Source organism: Nelumbo nucifera, chromosome 7 (assembly GCF_055504915.1).
Source record: "Nelumbo nucifera cultivar China Antique chromosome 7, China Antique-T2T, whole genome shotgun sequence".
Lineage (NCBI taxonomy): Eukaryota > Viridiplantae > Streptophyta > Magnoliopsida > Proteales > Nelumbonaceae > Nelumbo > Nelumbo nucifera.
In genome coordinates, this window is record NC_142655.1 from 31,446,720 (window position 1) to 31,455,045 (window position 8,326).

General features: G+C 36.9%; 1 pseudogene; it reads left to right on the forward strand.

Annotated features, from left to right (window-relative positions):
• The first annotated feature begins 3,081 nt into the window (after positions 1-3,081).
• Positions 3,082-4,814, forward strand: LOC104598249 (protein SHORT-ROOT pseudogene; annotated as a pseudogene).
• The last annotated feature ends 3,512 nt before the right edge of the window (positions 4,815-8,326 follow it).

Sequence of the window (8,326 nt, forward strand, 5' to 3'; positions counted from 1 at the left end):
AAGTTCGGTCCAACCAATTTGGACTAATCTTGGATCAAACCGGCCTAGGGTTTGGTGTCCATTGCAAGATATAATTCAAGATTGTGATATGAAATTAATTACAACCAATTAAAGGCAATCAAGAATCAGCAAGAATACATAACAGAGGGTTGTATGTGTGATTTTACACCTACAAAACAAAGGGTTAATCATAGATAGTGAAATCGTTATCTGCAAATCGCAAATTGTAGTTTCTCAAACTACAAAAGGTCTTATCTTCCTCCACGCGTTCCAACAAGTCTTTAGACGTAAAAAAAATAGAAAAACCTAATTTTCTATTAATTACATCACATCAAATCCTATACATTTTGTCTAAAATAAAAAAAAAATTATTTACAGACCAAAATGAATAGAATGAAAAATTGCAGGGTGCACAAATCTTGCAACCTTTAAAGAATTCGATCTCCATCACACGACAACCCAAGAATCCAAGAAACAATTATAGAACCATTCCATAATCATTAAAGAATAAAAAAGAATTAATTTCAGATCCACACACCCATTACTAAGAACCGATTTCTCAGAAAAACAATAAACATGCGCAGATTTGGTAGAACAGTTTCTGCCCATTTGTGTAGATTCAGATTTGGTCCAGATTTGGTTCAAGACTTGAACCTGCTCTAATACCACTAAAGGGATGGGAAATCCATCATATGGATGGCCGAACCATGTATGGTGGCTGGGCAGATTTTCAAAAATTTATTTCTCCCATCTGGGAATCCCATTCCTTGATTTAGAAAAACTGCATTTTTCAAGGTTCGTTTTTGAAACAAACCGGACCAAATCTGAAACCAAGATTAGGGAAAGGAATACATGATATGGAATCCACGAATAAAACTCCTCCCAACGTAGATGTTCATGCCCAAAGAGGGTACCAAATCCTTGCTCCACTGAAGATGACATAGCTTAGGGTGAGGCAGGATCAGCAAGTGGATTCTTCAGCAAGAACCCCAATTCTTCAGTAAGAATTGTGTAGGGATGTGAGCACAGCTTCAAGATTGTTTCTTCCACCAAGAAACAATATCAAGATCCAATCTTGATCACTCCAAGAGGTGGAGATCGAACAGGGTAGGGCGGCAAGGACAGGGAGAGAGAGAGAACTGGACGTAGAAAAGTTAGTCAAATTGTGTGTCTTATTCCATTTTTCCCTCCTCCTTTATATAGACCTTAAAGAGTTAATCTCCTAATCTGATTAAGAGTTTCTTGATCCAAATCTTTATTTGGGTCTAGACTCTTTAAGTGATAAGGCTTATCCCTTATCTTATCTACTGATCAGGATTAGCTTCTCTTAATCCAAATTTTTATTTGGATCTGAACTCTTTAAGTGGACAAGAGTTATCCTCTCATCCTTATCTGCTAATCCATACCCAGATTCACCCCCTATTTAATTAATCCAATTAACTCAGTTCAAAATGGGATTTAGGCCCATTAAGCTTTCAGGCTCACTTCCTTTAATGCTTGCTAGCTTGGCTTTCTTTATATGGCGTGGGACCTTATCATTGATCTCCACATATGCCACATGGGTTCAACATATCCTCTGTTACAAGGCCTAGCCGAATTCACTACTGAATACAGTGAACCCCTGAGTCCAGCAGTATGGGCTCTTAATGGACCCAACATTTACACTAAATGGTCATTGGGTTCAGTCATCTTATGAAGGCCCAAGGACTGTGGGCAGATGTGAGATTAGCCCATCAAGTTTATTATCTTTGAGTGGTTTTACACTTAACCTCTTAGCCCTTAATGATCATACACTGCCTGACAAGAGAGGACATCTCCCTCGATTGCAAGGTACAGTGTTGCACTCTTTAATCACAAGGATCCCTGGAATTTATCTTTTTGCCAACATTTTGTGAAACCATAATGTATATGTATATCTTTATATAAATATATTTTGCAAAAACAAATCTCAACAATTTGAAATCAACTGCCGGTAGTTTAGGTTTCCATCGTAGAGAGTGCATTCCCTTATTATTCATTTTGTCTAACAAAGGGGTTGATCATGTCATTATGATCACCCACTGATTGGCATATTAAAGACAGCCCAATCCGACACTTAGTGCAGTACCATAATCGAGTCTAGGGGTCAGGTGTAATATTCTAGTTTTGCCCATTTGTCTCCAAGGTCTAGGGCAATACTAGAATTTAGTCTGGTTCAGGGTTTCAAGAAAATCCACACTGCATGTACCTCAGGTCTCACCCTAGTAGTTGAGACAAGCCACTCCAATCCACTTGGCAGTACATCAATGTCAGCCTTGGCAGGATAAATCTCCCCAGATCTATCCAACGGCTGTGAAAATTCTAAAATAACACGAGTCTCGTAAATGTCCAGTTTAAGAGTATTACACAGAAACACACAAATATAACATGAATCAAATATGTACTTTATTCATTATAATAAATATCATAATGTACAACAAGCTGATTGGAACTAAGGGCATACGCTGAACCTTTCCCTACTTTTCCTTCAAACCAAACACAGCCTAAAGGAGTGGTACTTTAATTTGTTATCATGCAAAATCATTTAGGCCTTAATTTTCTAATTCATTTCTTTTTTAAAGCAGTGTACATAATTCGCTTGGCTTCGCATGCTTAGCAATATATAATTCCTTAAACAGTGTGTGTAGATGCATTCTTATTTTAAATTGAAGTCCCAATCTGTGATTTTTGTAATTAAAGTGAATATAATGAATAGAAATCAGGTATAAATTGGTAGGGAAGACAAATAATACTTGATGATCTTAGCCATAAGGTGGAGAACAGAAATCTTTTTATTTTTTCTTTCCATTCTTTTTTTCACTCTTTCGTTTATTTAATTTCTCCCATCCATGACCCAACTAATAGCTAGATAAATAGAGACTGAAGATTTGATGGGACTTTGCAATTTGGCATTTTAAAACCAATGGACAGATGTCTCATTCCTTGCCGAACACCTTGAATTAATAACTTAATTCATGACATTGACCTAATGAAGTATTTGTAATCATACATACACATATAAAGGTAATAAAAGGGTCATTAGATATAAGAGCAATCTGATCATGTAGGCATGTACATAGTGTCATGATAAAGACTCCAAAGCCCAAAGTAAAGAATTAAAGGCCTATAGATAATAGTTTTCCTTTAATTCCTCCTCCTGTTTTTTTCCTGTCTTCCTCCATGAAATGTTTCAGCCTGTTAGGGCGCCTCATCAAGATCATCACAAGAGCCCCATCATGGACACCACCCTCTATACCGCAAAGCTTCCATACTTGATTTACTCCATCCAACCAGGCAATGGCCAATCAGGCATGAGAAGCAGCAGCAACCAGCAACTTCCGGTCATCAGCCAGACATCCACCTGCAGTCTCTCGTCAGAATCCGGCGACCCATGTGGTTCTGCGAAATGGGCAGCAAGCCTTCTCCGAGAATGCGCAAAGGCCATAAGTGAAAAGGATTCCACCAAGATTCATCACCTTCTATGGATGCTAAACGAGCTGGCATCTGCCTATGGAGATTGTGAGCAGAAACTGGCATCTCTTTTCCTGCAAGCGCTCTTCTGTAAGGCAACAGAAACCGGTGAGCGTTGCTACAAGATTCTGACATCGGTCACAGAGAAGAGTCGCTCATTTGAGTCTGTGAGGAAGATGATGCTGAAGTTCCAGGAGGTGAGCCCCTGGACAAGCTTTGGTCACGTAGCTTCGAATGGGGCTATCTTGGAAGCCTTTGATGGGGGGAGCAAACTGCACATAATTGATATCAGCAACACGTTCTGCACCCAGTGGCCTACTCTGTTAGAGGCCTTGGCTACAAGGAGCGACGAAACGCCACGGCTGAAGCTGACAGTGGTGACAACAGTGAGTATGGAGAAGTCAGTAATGAAAGAAATACGGCAGAGGATGGAGAAGTTTGCTAGGTTGATGGGGGTGCCTTTTGAGTTTCAGGTTGTGAGTGAGCTCTCACGCCTGGCAGAGCTCACCAAGGAAGAGCTCGGCGTGCAAGAAGATGAAGCTGTTGCAGTGAACTGTATTGGAGCCTTACGAAGGATCAATGTCAAGGACCGAGATGCTGTGGTCCGCATGATTCATTCATTAGGACCCAGAGTGGTGACAGTGGTTGAGGAGGAGGCCGACTTTACTAGCTCCTCAATGGATGATCAGTTTGTCAAGTGCTTTGACGAATGCCTGAGGTTTTATTCTCTGTTTTATGAGATGCTAGAGGAGAGCTTTTCCACAACTAGCAATGAGAGATTGATGTTGGAGAGGGAGTGCTCAAGGAGCATTCTGAGTGTGTTGGGTTGTGATGGTGAGGTTGAGGTTGATGTTGGTGATGAAGAATCTGAGATAAGAGAGAGGGGCCGCCAATGGTCTCAAAGACTCAGAAAGGAGGCCTTCTCACTGGTTGGATTCAGTGACGATGTGGTGGACGATGTAAAAGCACTCCTGAAAAGGTATAGAGCAGGTTGGTCACTTGTGCTCGCCCAAGGGGATGATGATTCTGCTGGTCTCTACTTGACATGGAAGGAGGAGCCTGTTGTCTGGGTTTCAGCTTGGAAACCCTAGCTAGCTAGTACCCATTAATATAATTATGCAGTAGGTGATCTTCAGATTGGTGAGAGTGAATATGGATTGTATTTTAATTTAAATTCATCAAGACAAGGAGTCGATCTATATGTGCACAATTGATCTCTTTTCCTTATTCAAATTCCTATATATATATATATATATATGCTGCTGGAACTGTGTTGGTTCTCTTTTTCCTCTTATCTTCTTTGAAGGTTGTTGCACTTGTTTCCCTCTTCAATCATATACTGTTACATCCAAATTGATTTGTTGCATAGTTTATGGATCATTTAATTTACATCCTCCAATGGTTTCTGTTTTTAATTATTAATTAGTTCATCAATGTCAGTGACATTTGTTTTTCTACATTGAGACCTTAATAGTGGTTAATCCATGTTCTATCTCCAAGGAAATTAATTAAGATCTATTTCATATTAACCAAAGTGAAATTAATTGGTTTGTGTCAAATATAATATTGCATGTATGTATGTATGAAACTGTCATCCCATAAGTTTAATTAAATCGTATAGTTTTTTATCCTAATTTTAACTTATTATACAATTTATTTATGTTTTATTAGATACATAATAGTGTTATTTTGATTTAGTTTAGATTTGAATTTTGAACTAATATATACAAGTAGTAACAAGTTTCTACAAGATATTACCACATATTTCTGGAAGAAATTGGAATATATAGGATATCACAATAAAGTATAAGAGAGGAGCTTCTCAAGGAAACTCAAGGTGGCCAAGTGTTACCAAACAACAATGGCACAGTCAACCACCCATTGTGTTTGTTCTACCATATATAGGTTATAATCTATCTAATTTGAACTCAATGTGATACTCATAATGAAAATCTGTTTAGCTAACTTCAAGCACAATTTCGGCAGTTAAATTGGTTAATGAATCAGTTTTATGTTGTAAGAGCTATTGTAAAAGAATATGGATAAATGCACTTATTCGAGTAAGTCTTTCCTAGGAAACACTTACTCGGGTAAGTGCATTTACCTGATAAGTAACTTATCGAAAAGCGAATGGGCCTAAATGTTAGTTGTTTAAGAGAAGGATGGCAATTTGATTAATTTCTTGACTATAGGAAAAGAATTCATTTATCCTATACTTTCTCATTCTTGTTCAAAAGAATATAAGCAAAAAAACAGAAGCACATTCTATTTCGAATACTTAAGCAGCATCTTTTAGGCTATGTTTAGTGATTAAGTGGTTGCTAAAAGAAGTACTTGTTGCACAAGTACTTTTTAGAAGTGCTTATTTTAACAACCACTTAAGGCTGTTTGGTGGCCCATTTGCCAAATCACTTATTATGTTTTTTAAGCACTTATTGGGGTGGAGATGTTTGCTGAGCTACTTTCCACATAAGTGCTTATATTGACACAAATGATAATTAGCCCCCATTTCACTCATACATATAAACAATGTTTTTCACATATTATACTATACATTTCAGTGAAAAATCGCCACATTATGACACTTGAGAGTCCATGTGGGCCCACACGTAGAGTGCCATGTGGACCCAATTAATAATAATAACAATAATAATAAAATAAATAAATAAATAATAAATAATATTGATAAATAACGCAAAAAAGTTCTACTCATGGAGGGGAGGAGTTTGGGCAATGTCAAAAAAAAAAAAGACAAGCAAATATTTCGGATTTCTCACTTGAAACATCTGAAAAAACAAATCCAAACAAATATTCACAAAAAAAACAAGAAAATAACATCAAACATGGAGGGGAGGATTTTGGGCGAACTCACCTTCGTTCGCCAACGTCTGGATAGTCAAGTGTCACCGATAAGCTTGCCCAATCACAGATCTGCGAACAGAGAGAAGAGTGCCTTTTCTAACATTAAAAAACTTAAGAAAAATGCTTCAAATCAAATAAAATAAGCAAGAAAGTAGTCACAAAGGGTAAAACAACAGGTCTGCCGGTTGTATTTTTGCACCGTCTATCGTCACCAGTTGACTTGCAATTGGAGTCGTTGCTCTCTAACTGTTGTGTTCGAATAGAAGGAGAGGGAAGAAAACCCTCATATGGGGGCAAAACTGGCATTAAATAAATTATTTAGGGACTGAATCGTCTCATTTGTTTTAAAAAAGTACTTCTCCAATAAGTGTTAAAAAAAGCCACTCTCAAGTCACTTTTTCTATAAGTACTTTTCAAAAAAAGTACTTCTTGATGACTTTTACCAAACACATAAATACTTTTTTATCACAATGTGTGGTCCCAACATTTAAAAGAAGTACTTGTTAAAAGAAATAATTTTTAAAAGTTAAATCAAACAGGGCATTACTTCCATCTTGCTACTATTTGTTCCCTAATTAAGGTTGAATTTGGATGATCATCACGATTTGAGCTTTTGAAGCCCCTAAAGGCACACGGTCTCATCAATTTTGGTATTCATTAGGGAGGGCATCTTTTGGCATTGAGATGTGGGTCCTACCTTGACAACCTTTAAGCAATATTTTGTGAAAAACTTGAAAAGCCCAAAATTGCTATTTCACAGCGAAGAAAAATGACATTTTGCTAAACCTATTTAATTAGTAGCTTCTTCAATGCAGCTCATTGAAATCAACCTAAACAAAGACTCAGCTCCCCAAATTAGGGGCTTTGTGTCTTGGATTTAAACTGTTACATTTTTAAAAGAAACCCTTACAAAACACTTTTTTGGCTCAATTCTGTTTCCTACATTCCAAAGTTCAAGAGCAAAAGTATATCCAAACTCATTCATTCTAGAGTTTTATATTTTTATTGTCTTTAAATTTGAATATCTAGCCAAACCCCGGTTAACATTTTTCTTTTCCTCACACTCACAAGGACCCTATAGTGTTTATCACTCATTATTTTCTTGAAGAAGGAAAAGTTTAAACAACTCTTATATAAGCAAAATTTATGGTGCATTATGTTGAAATTACCGCAATATAAATAAAATGTAAACAACGTGACATCTTCAACGTTGTTAAAGTTTTTTTTTATAGAAACCAAGAGGGGCTACACAAGATGGGGGGTGGTGCGTCCCCAAAAATCAGATTTACAAATACAAGCTAGATTTCAAGGAAGATCACTAAGATGTAAATGTTGTTAAAGTTTAATTTTAATGATAAGTATTCCTTGTAAAATGTGAAAATACACCATGTGTAACATGAATCAATAATAAATAAATAAACTATGTGACATTTTTAATGTGATTAGTTAAAATTTTGATTTAACATGCAACAAATATTAGAAATTCACCATAGTTGGACTGCTTTTTCAAATTGTTTTCTTAATTTATAAGCCAACAAGTGGTTGAACACATTACTCCGGTGGTTAACTCAAGGAGAATTTACTTATTGGATCTTCACTCAATATAGAAGTGGTGTTTCCTAGAATCTGAAGACAGATATATAATACAACAAATTGAGTTGGGATGCTGTAACCAGAAGAAAACAACAAAATGTTGAGCTGTAATTTATTCAATAGATAGAAAGAAAAGAAGTGGGTCAAGGAGTTACCTTGGTGGCAAACATAAACTACCTACTAAATCCCACTGTTGCCTCTTTGTCTACTGATATGAGCAGCATATCACCATTAAATACCACACACAAGCTTCTCTTAGGCCCACACCATACAGTCGGAACAACTTTTCTATGCATCTTGATAAGATAGATACTTCTTGTCCTGGAAAGTTCAATACGTCTAGCTCTGTCCTTCCTCACAAAATCAGCTCATCTCATTACCT